This window comes from Cynoglossus semilaevis, chromosome 11 (assembly GCF_000523025.1).
Source record: "Cynoglossus semilaevis isolate Cse_v1.0 chromosome 11, Cse_v1.0, whole genome shotgun sequence".
Taxonomy (NCBI): domain Eukaryota; kingdom Metazoa; phylum Chordata; class Actinopteri; order Pleuronectiformes; family Cynoglossidae; genus Cynoglossus; species Cynoglossus semilaevis.
The window spans coordinates 9514169-9538303 of NC_024317.1; the positions used below are offsets into that span (position 1 = coordinate 9514169).

The window sequence follows — 24135 nt, forward strand, 5'->3', positions numbered from 1 at the left end:
TGCAACACAGTAGGTCAGGAGCAGATGTAAAGTATGATTCACGATGTGGTGAGAAGCAATCATGCACGTGTACAATTAAACACTGATGATAGCATCAAAGGCACAGGAAAAGTATTGGGCTTTTTTTCAGAAGGACAAACAAACGCATACACTGTAAGCACCAATCAGCAATGTGGCAATCATCACTCACTCACACGTTTCACACACATTCCAAAACACAAAAGACCTTTACTTCCAGTCCCCCACAGCGAGGCCTTATTACACCACCTGCATACTGACTCCAGTAAGATTCTCTGGAGAGTTATGACATGCATACACATTCTCACTCGACTCACACACACTGTCTTACACAATGTAATCTGGGCTTCACGTGGAGGTAGTGACTGCTGCTGTTATTGCACACTGCAGCAGCGGTTAGTGTGACCAGGCGGCAGCCTGATGCCCTGATGGGCAAATCTTTTGAACAGAACAGCAAGGAGCAGAATACCCAGACGTCACAACAGCCCTTGACCTTCTTCCCCGGATTACTCTACCAAATATTAGATAACTTTTTAATGATGCAGAACGATAACTTTGTGTACACAGAGAAAATTAGAGACAATCAAACTTTGGGATATCACAGCTACTTTAAATAGAAAGAACATACAGTAAATACCAGGTTTTGCCTACACGGCTGAATCTGACTCCATAACTGTCGGGGATTGTTTTATAACCCATGGCCACCTTTGAAAGTCACCAGTCACTGTGTCCGACAGCCCCATGAATAAGTAAGGCCTGTTATCTGTCCGTACTCGCCCCGTGGACACTGCAGGAAGGAAACTAATGTGAAGGCTGGAGTGCATTAATAAAGTCAAAAACAAGGACATTGGAGAGAAGACTGCACTGAATGGACTTCGACCTGCTCAGAGTCTCAGCTTGTCTTGCAATAAACAACCACAGAAACAGAAGCAGATCTACTGGAGCTTCTGCTTCTGGGTCTGACTCAAACGTACACTGTTACACTGCAGTTTGTTGTCGGGCAGCCATTTCTGTCTCGCTGCTCAATTGTTGCCATGGTTACATGAAGTTGTCCACTAGGTTTTCCTTGCAGAAGAGGTGGGCGGAGCATGGTTGATCACAACCATTTAAAAGTAAAGGCCCAGGAAACTACTGTTCTGTTTATGTTTTCATTTTTGGTGATTTCAACATGAAACTCTATTGTAAGTGGACTGTTCTCTGTTACATGTTTTAAATATGAAGAGAGAAATATGTCCTTTTTTAACTCGCTAGAAAATAAAGTTTAGGCCGATCTTGCATGTCGCATTTAATTTTCAACTGAAATCAAAGTGTGACATTTCTAGCAACAATGCAGCTTGTGAGAACAAGGGCAATTCTGGGGTATGAAAAGTGAATCTTTATATTTCTGTAATGTTAAATGTCATACTTCATTACTGAATGAATATAAAAGTTAAAATATTTGTGTAACGTAAAAAAAGATATTTAGTGATGGATTGATTACAACGGCTGTTTGGGTTTTGAAACCTGCAGATCTCTGTTCTAGTCAAACACAGATATCAGGGTGACCAACGTAGTGTCTGGGGCCCCTGGTAGACCCCCCAAGGTGACTGATGGGTGCTTTCAAAAAATAAAACAACAAAAGGATAAAAAATTATACTGTGACTGTTCTGTTTGAATTAAATATCAATCTTGCAATGATATTTAAATGGGTGCATTGAGTGTCTGCCGTTGTTTGTCCTGACGGAGCAGCATCAGTTTTCTATTAAATTATTATTGAATTTTTCAGGAAGCCTGTAATAAACAAATAGCTCTTAGTATTACAAGTACCCTTCAAGTCGCTGTCAATTTCAAAAATGTTGGTGACCCCCGACATATGTAGTTCATGGGCATAAATGAATTTCTCCAGCAGCAATGTAGAAAACAGTGCTGATTGTAAATGATAACAGAGGGATTAGCTGTGTTAAAAGTTGGCTTAAACTTTGGACTGACCTGCAGAAATGAATTTCCTTCTTGCAAAGTCACACATTTTCTGAAATTTCAAAAGCAATCGTATTTCAAAGACAATTTAACAGAGCAAATTTAATGTTAGCTGTGTGTGCAAACTGTCTGCCTTTTTTTTTCTTTTTAAGCCAAACAACAGCCTTGACAAATATCAATGACAAGCAGATTTAAACCACTTGTTCTAAGTTAGAGATCTCTCACGGGGAAGGGGGAAAAAAAGTTCAATAGTCATAGCAGGTGTGGATGTGAGAGTGCACTGGTTGAGCTCATCCATCCTGAATGGGTTTGCTCTGTCAGGTCTGTATTCTTAATGAACCGTTGTGGGACCACATCGCAGGTACTGCAGTCACCGCTGTACTATCGTCCTCTCGCTGCTGACGCCAATGACTGAGAGCAGAAGCAAACACACGATGACTCACTCACAGCTGCTCTACATACACTCGACAGATAATTGCCTGCCTGGTGGTGATACTGGTATTTCTCAGTCCTGGTGGTCATCAATCTTCAATAACCAGGTAAACAAAGCTGTGGCTGTGTCCTTTGAAGCAGTCACTCTGCCCTTGTTAGAGAAACAGGGCTATTTTAAAAGCACAAATGAGGAAATGGGAAAATATAGCTGAGGTGGCTCCTGGGGAGCTGAGACAGACAGTGACACGCAGTCCCATCATGCAATAGTCAGAACTAAGATGACACAGTTTAATTCTACCAGGTACAATAACATGTCTTCCTCTGTGCTGTCCTGTGGTTAAAATGAGGAATTGATGAAGCTGCTGAGCTGCTAGGCATGTTTTAGCATGCTCTGCACAGGCAGAGAGTATTTTACTAGATTTACAACAATCCTATGAGGTGGAGGGGGTAAATAATATATCTTTATTTATTTAACAGAATGGTTAGTTTTCTTTTAGCTAGTAAAAGTCATCTGTTAATGAAAATAATAAAATAAATACATTGCCCGTAACCCGTTATCTGCAAGTACAAGGAGGACAATACTGGTATTGGTTTATAAATAACAGTATCTGGTCATCCCTAGTCATTGGGTTTTCAAAGAACTATATTAGAGCTAACCATGTATACATACCAATCCTAACTTAGTACACTGCAGAATTCTGCAATGTTTTCCCTCATCTTCGTCTTTAAATTGCACAGTGAACTTTAACTGTTTCAAACTAGCGCTTGTGTCGTGCAGTTTTGCAAAGGCTTTCCTGCCAGCATGGCTGCTGTAATTAAACTGGCTGTGATGATGACGATGATGATGATGATGATGATGATGATGTCTGAAGCTCTATTGACCTGCAGCAGAGCAATCATCTCTAGCTCAGCTATGGAGGAGAGCCATCCACAACGATCTAATACATTATATATCAAGCCTGACTGGTCACGTCTGAGAAGACATGGCTTGTTACAGATATGATGAAAAGTTGCAGCGTAGCCATATTAATTAAGCTCACATCACTGTCAACCACCGAAGACCGAGTCTGTGAGGTGCTTTCACTTGCACACAGGAATTATTTGTGTGTGCTCTCACACAGCCGTTGAGATCCAAGCCTGCTCTGTGCGCTGGGGTAGACACGCGGAGAGTAAAGCCATGACTTTGGTTCGCAGTAAACACACCACTGAGAGCTCATTAGAGTAGCACTCTCCTCTCCTTGCTGCTCTGCTGCAGTGATGAGGCTACAGCTCCAGCCATATCTGGCATCCAGCAACAAGCTAATTAAAGACCAGCGCTCATTACAGTCAGGCTCGTGAGCACGGACCCACTGTAACACATCATCTGTAGCCTGTCAGAAAACCCAGCATGTGTGTTACACTGCCAAACCGACTTCGAATGGAAGAGGTTAACTAAAGCTCTTTGGTAAATAGACTGTTAGCCCCCATTTCCTCCAGGCTCATCAGAATGATATCTATGAGCAGTAATTGTTGGTATCTCCTTACTTTTTAAAGTTGTCTGAAACTGTCTGAGGGTCAGAGCCATAACCGAGATGTACTTTGAACTGAGGTTTGTGGAAATGCTGCATTAGATCAGGAACGCAGCTCATGCTGTATGGGCTACTAGTTTAAAAGGAGAAAGGAAACTTGTTAATTAGTATATAATCAAGGCCAATGCCTGGAAGCGTTGTTAAAACACCCTTGTCATTTATTATTTAAAAATCCTCACGAGTCCAACGTCTACATATCAGCATTTACTTTAATCAATGTTTCTTCAAAACAGGATGCCTCATACCAACATATCAACCAAGAATAATTCTAAAAAATTTAACAATAAAATATATTTGATTACTATTGCTGTTTTATGTAAAATATATATTTATTATTCATGTATAGCACGGATATGGGTTACATGGCAAACTTAAAACAAACTTCAAGTCTGAACTCAGTATATCTCTACATGAAAGTTATAGCATTTTTATATATAAAATAATGGCGTAGTAGTAATTCAGTCTCTAATGACATCTTTGTGTAATATTTAACTAACATCAGGTGGACGGCTGGTCCAGAGAAGGTCATAGGTAGACCCTCCTCACCTGGTATGATATAATGAAAAGTTATCTAATGGATTTTCTAAGACAGAAAACTCCACGAAAACAAGACAGTTTTATATGTGCTGAAATTTCAAAATTAATCAAGGCTATAACTCACTGGAAATAAATCCATGTCTAAACAAAGTGACTCTCCAAATACAGTAATTACTTCACAAGGTTAGAGATCTCATCGATGATATATATTATCATCCTGCACGAGAGGCTGGAGTGCGGCTGCAAGGCTACCTCCATATGTTAAGCCAAAGCGACCGCGCACCCTTAATCAAAAAGACTATTCATCACCCAGGCTTTGTTCACAATAATGATGCCCATAGATAAGGAGATAATGTGGTAAATTAGAGGGAGATTTAAAATAATACAGTGGCCAGTACATTTAATCCTCTGTTGCACAGGTCCCGATTCACCTTCTGCTGCTCGTTTTTCTTTTTTCCTTTTTGGGCAACTGATCTCTGGTGTGGAGATGAAAAATATAAATTCACTGGAACAGAAAATAATTTCTGCATTTGACTGCACCAGTTCAATGCCTTGAAGCATAGTCATAAAAAAAACACCTGTGCTAAAGCCAGTAGCAAAGGCAGATAAATATACACAGACCAAAAGACAGATGTAGACAAACACACAAACATCAGGGCTAACCTGTTGGAAATGGCAGATGGTAGTGCCCTGGAGAACTGGTAACACCAGAACAAAAGCCAATTAAGAAGTGAAGGAGAAGCTGGGTGGGAGCAAGACAGTTTCTGGACAGATTCAGTCAATTAATCAAATATTCCATTAGGATCATGTCCAGAGACACCATGAAGACTGCTGTTCATTACCCGCACCAATCCACAGATTCTGGTTCCTATATCAAGAGCGGTCCAAGGCATTTTGAATACATACAAAGACTTACATCCCTCTCATGGGTTTAAAGAATTCTGACTGGGTTATACGTATAATCTCAGTAAATCAAATCATATATTTACAATAGGTCTGTCAAGTGATAAATGGCTGAAACAATATTGGTTTTGTTTTTGAATATATATATATATATATACACACACATACACACATATGTATATATATATACACACATCTTTTTCCAAAATTGAAAGCTGTCCTGTGCACAGACTCAGTGTTTGAACTCATGCAGCCTCTCATCAGACAGCTCACAACTGTTGATATCTACATTCCCTGTGTGGTGATCAAAGATATGTCATCTTCAGACGTGCCCTTCTCCTCTAGCTGACCTTAAGCTGTCAGTGTTATATACAAACACACACGCACACCTAAACGTATCATATTCTGCCACACATGCATACATTCAAAGTCAACGTCTTCCATGGAGGCAATTACAGTACCTGCTGACTGACTCAGCTGGTTTCAGCCACACTTTACTATTCTGTGCTGCTGTGTTTTGTGTTCTTTCCCACATAATGCAGCAGATCACTGCCTTCACAGCCCTGTGTTCACTGACTGTACCACAAACACAAAAATATTTTCCTCTTTGAAACCCCAGATATAGGCTATATTTGTTTTAAAGCTTAAACACCCTTTATTGTCGCGCTGCCTTTTCCCTCTTGGTTGTTGTTCTTTGTGTTCTGTAATTGGCTCCATACGTCTCCGCACCGATGTATTGGCAACAATCAGAGGTAGAGCAACTTTCCTGCTTCTTGTCACATAACCTGGTAACAGGAAACCATGGCAACCCATCAGCGCCAACCACTTTGCATACAAATGACTGTGACAGAAGTGTGTATGCATGTGTAAGTACATAAGAGAGGAGACGTTGCCAGTTTGCTGGTGGGTGGTGATACAAATTTAGTTGTGTGTCATTGTGTGCATGTGCGAGGCATGGGGGAGTTGATAAATGCAAAACTAATGAGAAAAAATGAAAAAGTAAAAGTAAGGGCTTAGTGACTATCTCATTTCAGTAGTCGGCTTTTAATATCAGGGTGGAGACACAACGTAGTTCAATCATAACCACTGTGTGGTGCTCAACGAATTAGCGGGTTCCTGAGGAAAATACTTTTGAAATGCATTAAATATAGAGGTAGATTTGATGACAATGCGAAATGTGTGTCATTAAACTCACATAAAAATAGAAAATTCAGCTGGAATACAGAACTACATATGCTCCCACACATTATGACACATACTGGTGTTCCATTGTAACAAACTTTAATAATTTAAGTCTTCTCCCTGTTGTTTTGCTGCAGTGTTTGATAAATGGTCCTTTATTCTCTATGTAACAAAGGTTAATTAAAATATTAATTAGAAATGACACATTTTATCATTTTACCTAAAATGTGTGAAAACTTGTTACATTTCGCTCATTATATTTTCAACCCTGAAAAATAAACACCTTGGAATTGTAGCAATCATCACATTTTAACTACACCATGACAGAAACCCTGTTAAAGATAATGGAGTTTTGCAACAGGTCTTGCTCTAGTCCATCTGATTATTTTTTTTCTTTTTCCAAAATTGAAAGTAGATTTTACGAGAACCCAATTTCAGGCCTTGGATGAGGGAGAGATGCAGGGTGCACCCTGGTGCTAAGGTGCCTCTGACGGAGGCACCACTTGCAGAAGTTTTTAGACAAGAATTGAAAATATATAGTGATATAATTTCACTTTTTACTTATGTATTTATAATGTGTTAAGTGTTTAACCACCAGATACATGGAGGATTTGTTTCTTTATTTGTGCATTTATCTTGGCCTGAAACATTCATTTACGTAGCTCTGCTCCTTGTTTACAATAAACTGAGTCTAGGATAACTTACACTGTTACTCATTGATAACAGTTGAAAACAGTTCCTGTATGTTCTTTTACCTCTTGTAACCATATTCATATTTATAACAATACTAAATATACGTAGTTCAAAAGAAGAAACCAAAAAAGATTATTGTATTAGGTTTCACAAGAAACCAATGACTTTTGCCAAAAAAGATTATTGTATTAGGTTTCATTTAGAAAAAGCCTCTACTGGCCAACATTGGTACTTCCTCTGAAATGGTTTGCAGAAAGCCTCAGAAGTCATCTGGACCAATGTAATAGTCCTTAAAACATTGGGCTCAACCAGGCTTTTGTCTTCTATCTCTTACTTAAGATATTGATTATAAAATCCCCCTTTAGGTATAAATAGGCCTTAATAGTTTTTTGCCACTCTATATTCCTGATGCGTTTTAGTCTCTCCTTTCTTCACACATCAGCACAAAGGTAATCAGTTTATCAGTAGTGATTCTTCAACTTTTATTTTGGGTTCCTTAAAAATTGTCTAAAGTTGTCTAAAATGACTCAAGAAAATAAGAGTTTCTCACAAAAAAGAATTGCTCAGTACAAAGTTGGAATATGTTCCTAAAACAATCATTGATTTTTAAGGCTTGTTTTGCATTGAATGTGCATGTGTTTATTTGTTGATGTGGCACTGTTTATGTCTGTGTGTGGCAGACGATGGAGGCGGCAGTGTTTTGGAAGAGGAGGGGTCGTATTCATCATCTTTGCCTCCTCTGGTCCTGGCACGGTGCCCAACATCTGCAGGCTTGTGTAGTAGCATCACTCTGACACCAGGATGGTTCAGCCCGTGATGGATTACAGCCATTGCACAGGTATTCAAGCAAAACTAATGTGTATATAAATAGGTGTTCAAAACTACAGTGGTGAATGCTTGTTTACACAGGGTGGGTGGGGGTGTGTGTTTTGGAGAAATGTGTGTGTTTGTGTATAAGCTGGGAAAAGGAATAGTTTGGGACAAACATATTAGTCCATTGCGAAGGTTTATTTCTTTTTAGAGTTATATTTTAAAAAAATTGTAAAGGGTCGTTTAAGCTAGTCTGTGATTAATCAGAACAAACATTTTAATTGTTTAACAGCCCTACTAAATACATATTGATATGTAAAGGTGATTCTAACAAAAAAATATTTTTCCATCATCTTGTAACTTCATAAATGTAATCTCCTAAGTAACATACATGTAACTGGAAGTTGGTTAAACTTATAAGTCACACATAAATACTGTATTTCATTTTAGTAAAAAGCCCTTTACCAATTTAGTTTAACCTTTTTTTAACCATGGCATTGGTATTTTATGAATCCATGTCAGAGTGCTATTGCATCAGTCTGTGTTTTCATGCACATCTCTGTGTGTGCTTGCTGGTATGCAAGTGTATCCATACATGATAACTAGCACCCACACAAACACTCCTTCCCTAATTGCTCTGAGTCGGCAACAGCACTAAAACAGTGACAAGTACCAGTTTTTTAAACCACAATTTGTGCTTTTTCTGTCACACTTCTGGCTGTGGAAGCGTTTGGTTTTCCTCTTGGTATCACATGCCTTGCACTGAGGGATGCTTGGCCAGAAATGTTGCTCCATGAAAAATTAATTTCTCACAGCCTCCTTTGCCATGGCACTGCACAGCCTACCCACCAGTTTCTTTAAGGATTTGAATTAAAGGTGGCTACAAGTGGAAGAGATGGGGCATGTGGGTGGAGAAGTGATATAGTATATAGTGATATTTATTTATATATATATACACACAAGGTGAACTGCGTATGCTTGCAGCTAGTGGAGCTAGTGTGTGTTTGCATGGGCGCACATGTAGCTGTCGTAGCAAAAGGATACAGGGGAAAAAAAATAAAAAATAAAAAAATCACATCTCAAAGATGAATCACTCTCCATAAAAATTATAGTCATTTTTACCAGTGTTTGCTGACCTGAGCAAATCAGTCTTACATTTTGGAGATGCTTAGACAAATGTCAAGGCCAAACCGATAGGAAGTATTTCATATTAAAAGTCTTACAAGGTACATGTATTTGCCTGAGGCAAATTTTTGGCTTCTAAACCTTAGAAGTTTAGGAGCCTTCTAAACTCCCAAAGTTCAGGGGGGCAAAAAGTGCTATAAAGCCCTTGTCTGGACTTTAAAACTGATTATATCGTCAAACTGATCTTTGAAAACTGTTCTGATGAAGGCAGAGAGATCTGCAGCATAATCAAGCCCAATTTCTACAGAATGGCTAATGTAAACAGTCTGAGTCTGGAAAATTGAATCTTCAGCTGAAACTATGAAAAGAGAAACCAAAACGTTTGGTCTACTTTCCAAGTCCTTCCAAGTGATGAGTTTGCAGCAGTAGTAACATTTTAAACGAGGCAGCAGCAAGAGGTTGGTGATTAGACACATTAAGTGTCAGTACTTATTTTTGAAGTAGAGCTATTTAGCTGCATCTTAAATAAGCTGTAACCTAATCAAGAGTACTGTTCATTAGCATTTCACAGATAATTGTTCCATCATATCATTAGGAGCATTCAAAGATTTCATGTACGTTATACACAACACACAGTCGTCATGTTAGTGGGTATAGCATGAACTGAACAGTGTATATACTGTTGACATGTTTATTGTTGATGCTTCTTACGATGAACATGAAATATGAATATGAATTACGCTGCTATAACACTCCTTATCTCAGAGCACAAATTATTTTTAAATGAAAACAGTCAATGATTAACAGATGGCTATATCATTGATGATGCAACACTGAGACAAATCGATACTTACACTACAAATATATTGTAATAGTAGTAGCAGTATAATACTAACATTTTCATCCACTTATCCATTACCGGGTCACGGGGGCAGCAGTCTCCACGCCCGCCACCTAAATCACACTGCACTGTAACAGCCCCTTGTGAACCTTCCTGCAGCTGGTGAGTCCACTAGAAGGTACCAACCGCCCTAACTGGGATTCGATCTTGCCCAGGAGATGAAACCTGGGGTTCCACACCAATGACACTCTTGCCTCTGGGCCAAAGCACCATTATGATACTAATATTACTAAATTTATCTTGGGCCTTCATCCTAGTTTATCGTTGTTCTGAAACCATTACATATTTTCTAAATTCATCCTGGAGTTGAGACTTGAGCACTGTAGTTAATATTCTATTCTAAACTACAGGTAAAATGGCACTTCTCCTCTGTTGGATTCAGAAATACAAATAGTCACTTGCTCAGCCCGTCTGGACCTGCAAAGGGTTAGGACACAGACCAGTGAGGGGATTCTCCTAGTCTGCTCTTCTGCTCTTTTATCTTCCTCCCTCCCTGCATCCATCCACTCTTCTAACACCGTCTTCTTTCTCTGTCACATCATTCCTCCGCCTCCACAGCTTCTTCCTTGCTGCTCATCTCCGTCTCTCCCTTCACATCTGTTAGGTATATCCTAAGGGGCCTTGAAGGGCCAGAAGGGTCCATGAATAAGTCATTTACTGTGGCCCCCAGATTCTGTGATCATTGCCAACCTGTTCAAAAACATGGTTCCCTGCCACCTCCTCGCTCCCTGTGCACCCCTCACTCTGCATCCATAAGCAATGAAAATATAAATAAATAAAGCCAAATAGTCTCCCGCTGCCTCTCTCTCTCTACCCCCCGTTTTTCTACTTATATTTATATTTGTGTATTAATTCAAATAAATCGCTGCCATCTGGTTGGCTAGAGACTAGAGACTAGGATATTTACCACCAACAGAGCAGACCAGGGTCAGGTGCCTGAGTGAAGGACAGTGTAGTCATATCTGTGTGGATTATATAGATTACCTGACTTCATCAGGTGAGGGGCAAGGCCACAAACTTCCAGTGATTGCCCTGCAGATCCTTGGAGATGCCTCCACATTCCAACTTTTATTTGGGACTTCTCTACATTTTTTATAGCTTCTGTTGTTCATCCATGTGTTAAATAGAAATATGGTTAATCTTCTTTAATATGTATGTTAATGAATGTATCGATTAAAGGCTCCTAATGGTCATGGAAAGGTTTTTTTAAAAGTCCATGAGTCTGAGTTCTAAAGTTTCAGTCAAGATAAGCTGCCTCAGTTCTCTCACTCAAATATCTTACAATTATTAAGGTTTTTTCAAAGCTTGTTTGGCGTGTTAGGGGGTGGGGCCAAGGGAGGAGCTAACCAACTCCTTTTCAAGTTTAATGCCCTATTATCTTTACCTTGTGCCCTGGTTGCAATATATGAGTTAGATGAATGATCAGAGTATTTTCAGATGGAGAGTCCTGGCAGGGGCAGATTTAATGTGCCCTGAGATAAAATAGTTGCAGATTAAGGGGTTATTTCTGGACAAACTCACAGCAGATGAATGAGTGAAGCCCACTGCACGGGCAGCGTGTAAGCAGCTGTGTGCCATACAGGACGGAGGAGGAGGAGGAGGAGGGTAGCGGGAGGATATTGGGAGGAGAGAGAGAGTGAGGGAGAGCAAGTGATGAGGTGGAGGTGGAGATGTCTGCCAAAGGGAGGCTGGCTTGGCTCTGAACTGGTGAGAGCAGAAGGAGGGAAGAAAGTCTCACAGGCATTCCTCATTTTTTCTCAGCCCATTTATCAGTCTCTGCCTTTTCTTCTCCCATCATTTTCACACCACATCTGGACTCACTCTGCTTTTTTTTTCCTTCTCAAAAACAGTGTTGGATTCCTCACATATCCTCTGACTCGCTCTACTTCCTGTTCATGAGGTGTACGTTCTCTCATTTTTCCATCCTTTCTTCCATTTCTTCCCTCTAACTGTTGGCTTCTTATGTGTGTGTTTTACCAGCTTCCATGTTGCTCCAGCTTTTCACAGCGAAAGTCTGGTGTCAGATCTGCGCCAGTGCAGCCTCAGTTGTGCCACCCTACCAAGAGAGTGGGTGTCAGATGCAGACACTGACACAGTTTGCCATGGAGATGAAACCACACTTAAGTCCTGGTGAGCAGAAACATGAGTACAGTATATGTCTGCTGCCTCCCACACATCTAAGGGCTGAACCAGATCCGGTGGTTCACCCAGAGAATAAGTCTGGTCAACATAAACACACAGTGTTTTTGTTAGAGTCCCATAAGTCCTGACACCTCGAACAGGAAAACATATGATCCAATAATAGCTGCTTTTGAAACTCTGCTGGAAAATCAAATCTAATTTCCACTACCTAGTATTTTTTTTTGTAAAACAATATCACTCAGGAATTATGATTATTGTAACCATGGTACAGATACTGTAATTAAAGGTGCCATATAACTCAAAGCTAAAAGAGGTTGGACAAACCAAAATATACTTTTTAAAGTTACTTCCAATTTTCCACAGCTTTGTAGTAAGAAATCCTTGGTTTTGACATCAGTGCCCTTGCGATGTAGAATCCTTCCAAAATAAATGAATAAAGAAATCGATGGATGAGTGAAGAGACAGATGGATGGATGAATGGATGAACATATGGGTTACTACTTTAGTCAAACGACAATAAAGATAAAAAAATCCGCAAATGTTTATACACTGAAGTAAAATAAAGCTTAAAATTTTTTTATTTCTCATTTCATAACTTCAGAAGTACACTAAAGCTTCAATTTTTTTTATTTCTCATTTCATAACTTCATACAAAGTAGCAGTGAAAGCAAGACTTAATTTTTCATATTTATTTAACAGTTATCTAAAAATAAAATGAATGTTTTTTCCCCACATACCTTTTAATAGGCTAAATATAATTGGACAATAACAACAAATGTTTTAAACAAAGCAGAAGCAGCTGATGTTGGTATTGTTATTCCAACCCCAACTTTTGTTCAGCAACCCTCAACAAAAGCTTCTCTTGTGCCACCAGAAATGCATGACTCAGACACACAGGCGACATTGCACTTTAAAGATTAGAGCCAACACACACACACACACACACACACACACACACACACACACACACACACACACACACACACACACACACACACACACACACACACACACACACACACACACACACACACACACACACACACACACACACACACACACACACACACACACACACACACACACACACACACACACACACACACACACACACACACACACACACACACACACACACACACACACACACACACACACACACACACACACACACACACACACACACCTCTGACACCCTCATTCCCGGTGGATGCACCCCAAGATCAGCAGCGTGACTGTGGGGAGGCTAGTGGCCCGGGCCGGTGTGACGACCCCACTCTGACAGAGTGTCAATACAAAGCAATTTACAAGCGCATGAAAAATCGACCCCCGATAACAGGCAATTTCTCTGCTCTGCTGCCTCAAGAGGCGTGACCCGCCTTGTGAAAATGAGGGGATAAGGGGGGCAAAGGAGAGGAAGGGGAGGAGAGGGGTGATCACAGTCCAGTGGATGTGATTACAGCCTATACTGTGCTGTAAACGAGGGACAGGGCGGGAGGGGGCGAAGAAAATTGAACAGTAATCGGGCAGGGAAGGGAAGTGGCGCAAACGATTGTGATGGTTATGATGCAGGGGGCAGAGAAGTCACTGTGATGAGTGCGATGGGAGAAATGAGTGGAGAAAAATATGGATCAGGAAGAGGGACATTTAAAAGAGCATAGCAAATGAGGAAGAAGCTACACAGTGAGGGAGTGGGAAGAAAAAAAAACCAAAAGAATAAAAAGGAGAGAGAACCTGAAAATGTTTTTGCCCATAGCATTCTATTCTTTTGTCTATTCTAAAGAAGAATAAACATTGTGCCTTTTACATATGTGTAAAATATCTGTAGGTCTGGCACAGAAAAAGAAATTGCAGATTTTAAGCAATAATGATTAAAACAAACCACCACAACAGGTTCATCTATGTCAGTTTGACTAATGAACTCTGTTCCACAGAGAAGGTCAACCAGTATCAGAATGAATCGTTATCTCAAAGTATTCAGGAATATAATAGAAGGAAAAACAAAAACTAGAAATTGACAATGAATTGACATCAAGCCCTTTGCTATGATAATCAGCTGTGGGACTCATTAGATCCTGTGCTGTGGTCCTGCTGCGACAGCAAGCGTGGTCGAGTTTCCTGCAGCCACACCCCCACCAAACCCTCTCCGTACTGTTCTGCACCCCCACTGAACAAAGACACACCTGCAGCATCCTCACAATCAGCTCTCAGACTTATATTCAGCAGTGCATACAGCAGAACATAGCATTGACAGACAGAGGCGATCTGATATCCGAAGCACAACTACTCAACTTAACCTTGAGCGACATGCCGTAAACGGGGACACTATCGCCTTAGAGCCCACCGCCTGCTGGAAGAGAATCGATATCAGTATTGAAAGACTCTCCAAGTTGCGGTGTTGGTATCGGATCAGTTAGGATAGGTCTGGATTTTTAGAGGGTGACCACAAACAGACACAGACACTCCTACGGTAACAAAAAAGAAAAAAAACAAAACAAAAAACTAAGCAACAATCTGAGGTGGTTTTAGAAAAGCTAGTACAGTACTTCCTGTGTCTACATCAAATACTTCATGGCAACATTCACTCAGATCAGAGTACAATCCCCTGTCATTACACGGACTATTTTGTTCAATGATTTAAAGTCAGTCGTGTATATTGAATGTCTACTGGTATGAAAGCCTGTTCACTCCTCTCTCTCTCTCCCTCTCTCTCTCTCGTGTGTCACCTTTTGTAGCTTTCCCCTCACATTCCTCATTCAATAGTAATTCTCTTTCTGCCTGACTCTTCTTCTCCTCCCCCCACACGCATCTTTTCGCTTGTCACTTTCCCTTCATGTCAATTACCGTCACCCTCCACTTTCTCTCCTCTTCCTCTGTCACTGCTAACCCTTTCTCCAATCTCCCCCATGACTCTCTCTACCCCCTACTCTTTTTCCACTGCTATACATTTTATTATCTTTTTAAGGATATTATGTTATTGACTGGTTTTGTTGTTTTTGTTATTTTTCTATTTACACCATCTTTTGTGGTGCCTCCCCCTTTTGTTTTGTTTTTTCTCTCTTTTCCACACACCTGAACATCTTTAGATCTCACCGTTTTCTACCTGCTCAGATTTTTCTTCTTTCATGGTTTGTTCCTACAGCATTTTTTTATTCAACTCATTCTATTTCTCTGCTTCGTGCAGTTTTTTCTAGGCTTATCTTTCTATACGTGACATCCCCGCTGTGATTGAGTGACCTGAATCTGTCTCTTTACATTACAACCAGTTGCGTGCAGTGACATTTTTTTTTTTCGGGGGGGGCAGGTGTTCAGTGAAAAACCTTGCTGCATGTGGAACCACTGGCTCTGTGAGCTTTAAAAAGAACAAAAATCCTTAAAGGCACATGTACATAATTTTATCCAAAAATGTAATATACACACATGCATTTTTACATTAGCAGAAGGCATTTACCAACATGTCAGTTGTTTTTCCATTGTCCAGGACATCACAACACACCTTGACAATTTCCAACTCAACCCACAAATGTCAATACAGCAGGTCGTGACTGAAAGGGCAGAACAACCAGAAGTAAATCTAATAAATTAAGCAATTGTGTTTTTTTAATTCAGTTACAATTAACATATTCAAGCACACATGCAGCGAGGCACGGCGGCCTGGAGGAGACAAAAGTGGCACGGCGGCCTGATAGAGGACAGAAATAGCATGGCGACCACAAAGAATAAAATGTTATAGATAAGTAGATAATAGATTGATAAGTCATAAGTCGGTTTGGGCTAATCAGCAACCATGTTTAGGTGATAAAAACGTATTTCAGCCACAAAAGAAAACGCAGTTTTGGACCATTTTCGCACGGAATTTTTGGCCGAATTTTCGGTGCATCCCTAGTTAAAACTTATGGTCAAATCACCAAACGTAGGAAATAAAAATCACTTACAATCTCTCAGTCATTTATCCGGACCAGGTCGAGCTGTCAGAGAGGAACAACGCTGTACACTTGAGCTTTAAAACCAGCGGTGGACTTCTTCAGTGTCTGACTTCACACGCCACACTGTTTCCAAACATTTCACGAAATGTTTTGCCTCTTTTCCGCTACTAACACTTCCGATGTTAGTGTGTTAGGGCGTGGTTGAGACAGCGCTATATACAGGTTTGGTATATGTACTACAGGGACCGCAGTGGTATTCAGCGATTTGTTTAAACGCTGAATTTTAGAGCATTATTATTATTAACACATGCTTTTGATCGAATTAACTGAAAAAATGTAAAAATAAAAAAAATACATAAATAAATAAATAAAACTTTCTTTCAAAAGGGCACTTGCTTGGTCCAGAGGTAAAATGGCCAGGTGCTGCAGGTGTCCACGCCACAGGTAGGTGGTGATAACTTACCACCCCTACCCACCCCCACGTGCGTGTGATTGAAAGCTGACCACACACCAGGTGGCCATTATGCATCAATGACTCAGAGCTGCCGTTGCTTCAGCAACTGAAGGGAGATGTTGAAGATGCCTGAATTACCTGGGTGCTGCTGTGTGTGTATGGGCGTGTGTGCGCGCGCGTGGGCGCGTGTACGTGTGTTTAATTTCATTTTATCTTCATAAAGGAAACTTTTTTGCAAACAGACCAAACAAAAAACTTTCTGTGACGGTAGCTGTGACATGTTTTTATTTTTTTCAGCAGAACATCGAATAAAAAAGCATGCATAAAAAACTTTCAAGAATAAGAGTGAGAGTGAGAGAGAGAGAGAGAGAGAGAGAGAGAGAAACGATCATAGATACAAAACAGGAAAAACAATATAGAAGGATCGCACTGAGCTGTCATGAAGTGTAACAAAGCCAAGATACTGAGGTTCAACAAATCTACATCTATCTATCTAACTATCTGCCGTCTTTACTGTCTTTTCTCTTTTTATCTCTCCCTCCCGACCATAGGTCCTACATTAAAAATGGATGAAGCGTTCTCATTCTCGTTGCAGTCCTGTTGCACAGAGAAGGCCCCAACGATCCAAAGGGCTCTGCATGTTCCAGAAAAAACTTTGTTTGTATATAAGTTTATATTAAAGCACTTCTATAATCATTTGCATCATTTTACAGTTTTATTTACAGAGATGTCTATTCATGTTTCAGTGTATTCTATTTATTTTTTTCCTTTTAGAAATTTACTCAAGTAAGGAGCAGCCTAAAGGTCATGTTCAGATGGACTGCCCTGTGGGAAATTGTGACCTAAACTGAATTTGGATTTTCTTTTTTAAATCGATCAAAAATCAATGTGAGAGTTTAAAGAAGCAAAGAATAACATTTGAAATTGAGGAAAACGTACCCATATTTTTAATGAGTATTATTGTTTGTGACAGGAGTCAATCCTGAGATACTATTTATCATCAATTGCTACTAAAAAAGATCTGAAGAAATCTTTATAATATTGTTTTATTACTTTACAGAGTCGGTCGAAGATAAGCATTTAATGTGAAGGTCAGACAGAAAGGCCACCGAGCGTCAAGCCAAGAGAAAAAGCTGCCAGTGATGTCTGTGGAGAAACGCTGGACGCAGCTTGACAGGAAAATAGCACACGGCTAATATCAATACGACAGTAAGATGGAGCAACAACAGTGGGAGTTAAATGCGTGAATGTAATTAATACTGTCACTCTGCAGTGCTGTAACATGCTGTGTAGGTGTGCATCCGTCAAACTGTCTCTACATGCTATAAATGTATTAACCGTCTCACTCTGACCTTTTAAAAGACAAACAGTGAACATTGGCTGCGGCTGCTTCACTTCTTTCCAAGCCTCACATCTCACCTTGAGTCAAAGCAGCCAGGGATAAACAAAAAGAGTAAAGTATGAGTGATGAAGAAAGTGTCAGGGAGGTGTGTACTGGTGTGTACTGTGTATGTGTGTTACCTGTCCAAAACATTTTCTGAGAGAAGTGAAATATTTCTTTATACCCGAGGACTATAAACAAACAAGTTAATATCTCATAACATTTTAAACTTCCGGTCTGCGTTAAATGTCAAGGCATTTCTTAAAAAAATTGTGTTTGAAAAAAGTATTTTTTTAAAGTGAAAAATTGTTTGTTTTTCACTGTGGGGCAAACCAAACTGTCCAAAATAAAATCTGCTCTCTAGTGTCTGATTTGTAAGGAGGGGGCCCTGAAGCAGTGTAGAGAGAGCATGAGAGAAAAGACCATGACATGGGGAGGCAGCAGGTGTGTGTGTGTGATATTGACCGGGTGGAGAAGGCTGGGCTCCTCTGTTTTTCTCCCTGCTCCACTGAATCGTGTGGGGCAAAGTAGAGGGAGGCAGGAAAGTAGGGAAGTTAGTGAGGGTCTGGAGAGGTGGAGCAGAGGAGCCAGCAGAGACCCTATCAACATTCTCCACCATGTCCTCCACCTGAGCTCATGTCAGCTCCAGGTTCTTCAGCCAGAACAGTGATTGGTGAGTGCAGAAGAACATGACTGAGGTCCAACAGTGACCACCAGGACACCATCCAATCAACATCACTCTGCATTATGTTGTGGGGTTTTTTTGTCAGGAGATCATAGAAAACTTTGCCTGGAAAACAATTGCAAGTTTGGATGAACTGAATCAACAGAATGTGAGTTAAATGACCAACAACAGAACACCTTCATTCTGGTTGTTTCCATCTCTGCAGTCAAACAATAGGACATTTGATTTGGGGGTGTTCTCTGTATGTTCCATTATGACCAAACATAATTCAATTGTATTATTAAAGGCACTCTTCTTTTCTATTACTTCTGTCTGGCAACTCAATCTCCAATATCATTGGTACTTCCATCGGCCCACGTCAAAACCCCCACAAAGTCTATATAACATTATTCCTAATCTGTTTAAGGAACTGAGATGTGAACTGCAGTAGTGAGACCTGCTCTGATGTTTTGTTTCACAATCACTGGTACAATTTGAAATTTAGCAGAACTGAAGATGTGGAGATGATTTTGATTCATTTAAAAATATGATGTTACTTTAAATGTCAATGACAATCAAGATTTTTGTTGGGGCCAAGGGGTGAGGGGCTGAGGGGGAGGAGCTTGGACGAGGAATGACAGCCAGAAGATCAGGTTGACTGGCTTAATCCCTGGTGCTTCTCCTACAGCCAAAATAAGAAAGATTAAGAATTAGATAAAGGTTACGAACATCCATACTCACACACCTTTGACTGGACATGGTCCCTGTGAACTGTCCTGGGTCAACGTCGCCCTCATTCAGTGTTTGTTGGTATGTACACCCTGAAAAAAAAAAAAAGATGAGTGGATAAAGGTAGACATGAAGATGGTTGGTGTAACAACCATGTGGGGGAGACAGTGACTTCTTCCATGGTGACCCCTGAAGGAACAGCTAATGACGAGGATTTGTAGAACGCAGGTGCAGCACAGCCTTATCCTCCTGGAACACACATGGGGAACATATGGACCCGGTGCCAGATGCGGCCTGTGGAGGAGATTTATCTGCCAGAAAATGATTATGGCATCCTGCCATTGGCAACTGGCAACTTGACAAATTAGTGATGACATCTGTCACATGGTTTGATGAGGCTCAGTATCAGAAATGTGCTAAACTAAAAAGCTACACATTGGAGCACAACTTTTGTTTTTCATTTTTCTTCTAAATAAATTATCTATAATTTTATTTATATTATTGTTTACACTTTGCTTCCCTTTATTTTGGCTATTCATTTACTTAATTATGATACCATATATTGTTTACATGCTGTAGGTTGGCTTAAATACAACTTGAATCTGTCACAGTCTAATTAAATATATGACCCTTTGCTTTATGAACTGTATCTGTGTCAGTTTGGCCCTCTGGGGAAAATGTTGCTCACATCTGTTCAACAATCTGGCGTTCGCTACAGATATTTCATATAAGATACTCCCTAAAGAGATTTACGTAGTAAATGTGCTAAGAAAAAAAAAATCTGAACTGTTAGTTGTGAAATTCATACAGACACTTTGGTGATTAATCATGATTAAATATTTTAGACCAGGTCTGTCAGAGTAAAAACATTCATCACACAGTTAACCCTCCACTCCACTCTTTCATCACCTGTTCCTTCACCAACATCAACGCCGTCCATACAGTGAAGGGAGGAAGAGGTCAGGTGTGTGTGCTTTTCCACATCTCCGGCACCATAAGAAGAGAACTGTGCAGACAGCGGGAGGGAGTGACAACAAGAAACAGGGTTCATAAAAAAATCATAACCAATTGATGTTTCTGAGCAGACTGAACTCTTTTTTTAAACATTTTTTCTATCTGGATTTCCAGACTTCTGAACTGTATTGTTTATTTTCTTGGAGTAAAAACTATTGTAACAAAAGTCTGTTACTGTAAGTTACTGTTACCTCTAAGACAGTACTTCTCAAATAGTGGGGCAGTGAGGTGTGTGTGTGGGGGGGGAGGGGTATGAAGGGCTTCCAATGAAATACGGCACGCTGGACATAAGTGTTCCACTGCCCTCTAAGACAGTACTTCTCCAATAGTGGGGCAGTGAGGTGTCACTAGGTGGCAGCAGCTCATACAGTGGTTTGTATAGACAGAAAAATATATGTTATCAGGTTCTCAATAGTATTTTAATTCACAGGGGTGTGGGTTGGAGGAGGGGGCAGAGGGTTTGAAAAAATGTCTGTCCCCAAGGGGGGGCATGAGAGTGCTAAGTGACTCTTTGCACTCATTAACATAGCTGTTTGATGCACTGCCTTCGTCACTCGCCTGCTTTTGCTTCTGCTCGTGAGTGCAGTGGTTTTTATGTACTGCTGCACAGGCTGATGTATGGACGAACGGGGCAGAAGAACTGTAATATCTCTGCAGTACATAAAATCACATCTGAGCATTTGGCAGCAGGCTGGCAGCGAGATGAGCAGAAGCAGCACCAGAAATCCAGCCAGTGGGTTCCAGTGTGGAGAAAGCAACAGATTTGGTGAGAAGGATTTCTGTTTCAAACAGGCAAAGACGATGACGTCAAGAGCAGGATGGTGCTTTTTAATAACAACGCCGAAAATAAAACTGGTGAGCAGCAGCTGCAGTTATATTTCAGGATGGTAATTATAAGATTGATTGTTTTTTTATGTTTCTGTTTAACTGCTTCATGTGCCAGAGTCTTTTCCTCTTCAGTGAGCACTTCATTATTTTTATTCACAAAAGACTGGGTTTAAAACTGAAAATAATGAAGACGGGGGGAAAAAAAAACGTTTGAAAAGGTTGAATTTTAACCATTCTTTTTAACATTAGCATCAGAGTTTTTTTAACTGCATTGTGTATTAAATACTCATTAACCATAAATCAACACTAGTCACTTATAATGAGAGTCTGACGTCTCTACAGAGACTCTGCTGGGGCAAAAGAATAAGGGACAAAATGCGTGAAGTTAAACGTGTATAAACGTGATGCTTCAGTCAATGCTGAGTCATTCGAGATTTAACTCCAAAAACATCAAAATCTTCCTACGGTGACGAACACCTCGCAGGAAATGTTTCATGTGACATGGTTTGATACAGCAGATGTCAACAATTAATATTTGTCCCACTGAGTCAGAACTGTACAGAACACACACACACACAAACACACACACACACATAAAGGGACCTGAATCCCCACGGTTAATTAATTGAACTAATTAAGGGTCCCTATGTCAGTTCCATTGCCAGCCACTGTCCAAACCTTATCTCACTCCCACAATGCACTTGATCACAGGCTGCTGTGTTTGAGTCATTCCCGAGAAGCCGTTAATTAATGCATGAGCGCGGGATGCGCCACATCCCTGCGACATCAAAGTGACAGCGGCGAGTGTGTACGGCGGCTGCAGTGAGGAGGCCGAGTGTGAAAGGAGCATGTTCAGAGGCAGGCTGTTGATCACACATGAAAGGCCTACAGATGAGCTGCATGTGAGGGTCAAAGGGCACAGCCCAGTCCAAATCTTTCAGGGATTTACGGAGCATGTGGCGCCCTCTGATACGCCTGACAGGCATTAATAATTCATCATTCAATTCAGAGTAAGTGAATGTTTCAAAAGTGATTCACACATGCGCACTGCATGGAAACAAAGTGTAAAAACATTCTTTCAGTTTTATCTGCTGTTTGGTGTTATCTTTAAAAAAACATTAAACGGAAGTTTTATCTTTTTTTCCCCTCTTTGACACATTGTAACTAATTACCGAGCACGGAAATAACTGAGGGAATAATTGTGTTTATTGTCTAAGGAGCGGCTCTTTCAAGAGCCAATCAAATAAGAGAGAAAAAATAAGCAATTGAGAAAATTGTGTATATATGGGGTGGACTTCTTTGTTGTGCCCCTCAAAGCCTAATGCCATAATAGACCCAAGAGAGTTATTCTGGTTCCCGAGGAAAAGCAGCACCTTTCATGTTTGGTTCACTGAAGCCGCAAGACACAGGGAGAAAATATGGCAAAGACTCACATTTGAAGATCAAAGGTGGCTGCATTGTGTGTCTGCGAGGGCTGATGTGTGTGTGTGTGTGTGTGTGTGAGAGAGAGGGATGAAGAGAAAGAGAAAAATAAAGAGATGGAGACAGTGTGGACTTAAGCCATTAGCAGCATTTCCAAGCATTTCACCAGTCTGGTCCGTCAGCCGCTTCAGTTGTGATTGAATTGACTGACGACGTTCCGTGCGCTAAGAGTGCAGTTGACCTTCATGACCTCTGGTCCGCACATCAACCCTGCATGTTTGTGCACAGCCGGAGCGGACGATAAAATGCACATGTGAAAGCATTTCCACACATGCAGCAATAACAATGTCTGCACACACATACAAACACACACACGTACACACACACACACACGGCTGATTTTTCTATTCCTCAGAGGATCTTTGAAGATTGGATGGGCTAATCAGACAGACTCCTCCACATCCTGGGAGACGTGACCCCATCATCTGGTGGAGGAGACGGAGAGACTGCCTATTCCAACCCAAAGCAGTGGGAGGATTGAAGTGTTTTATCAGGATGTTGGGAGGATACGTGTGTGTCTGTGTGTGTGTCTCTGGGGACAGAGGTGACCAATGAGAGGCTGCAGGGTCAAAACGAACACACGGTCAATATGAAGTCGTTTGGCTCAAAGGTAAGTCTGAATCAGACATCTCTAAAAATAAAAAAAAAAGTCAAGTAATAATAATTAATCTTTCAATATTTTTCATTAGTAAAGGCAAAATATACACAGTAGGTGGCGCTGTTTCCCACAAAAGCATCAATCTGAAGGTTAGTTGTCTACATGCCAAAGAGTCCCTGGAAAAGACCTTTAACCTCAGGCTGACAGAAGAAACACAGGAGTGTTTTTGAATTAAAACCTATTTGTAAAGAGAGAGAGTAAAGTTTCATGCTCCTCAAAGGAAAAATGAGTACAGCTGGTAAATGTAAACGTCACAAAAGAAATATTAAAATGTGCACTTTGTTGGGATTGGAAAACACTCATTAGTCATTATGTAAGCAAGTGTAGTACTCAGTATAATGTATAATACTACAGGCGATACTGAAAACACATATTACTACATGTATTACTACATGTACTGTACTGTACTGTACTGTATGTTAAACAAAGACGTTGAACTTCTGCTCTGTGACTGCAGTCTTCTGTAGCCGAGGACTTACTGATACTGATACCAGATGTATGGTTAGGGCCATAACAAATATAAATGACTCAACGGAATCCTGTCATGACTCATTAAGATGGGAATCAGGAAGTTATAAAAAAAAAACCCTCAATCTCAAGCTTTTCTCAAGCTTCAACACATTTAAATCTCGTCTGAGTCGTGCCCCTCAATCTCAAGCTTTTTTTTAAACACATTTAAATCTCGTCTGAGTCGTGTCTTTTTCCATGAGGTAAATTTAAGCTCAATATTTG

The 24135-nt window shown here is 40.4% G+C and overlaps 1 long non-coding RNA gene across 1 annotated transcript in view; it reads right to left on the bottom strand.

Annotated features, from left to right (window-relative positions):
- Positions 1–17009, bottom strand: part of LOC112487755 (uncharacterized) — a 72644-nt gene extending 55635 nt beyond the window's left edge. Inside the window, exon 1 of the long non-coding RNA XR_003051153.1 lies at positions 16203–17009. This is a non-coding gene — a long non-coding RNA (uncharacterized LOC112487755). The remainder of the gene's footprint in view (positions 1–16202) is intronic.
- Between the last annotated feature and the right edge of the window lie 7126 nt (positions 17010–24135).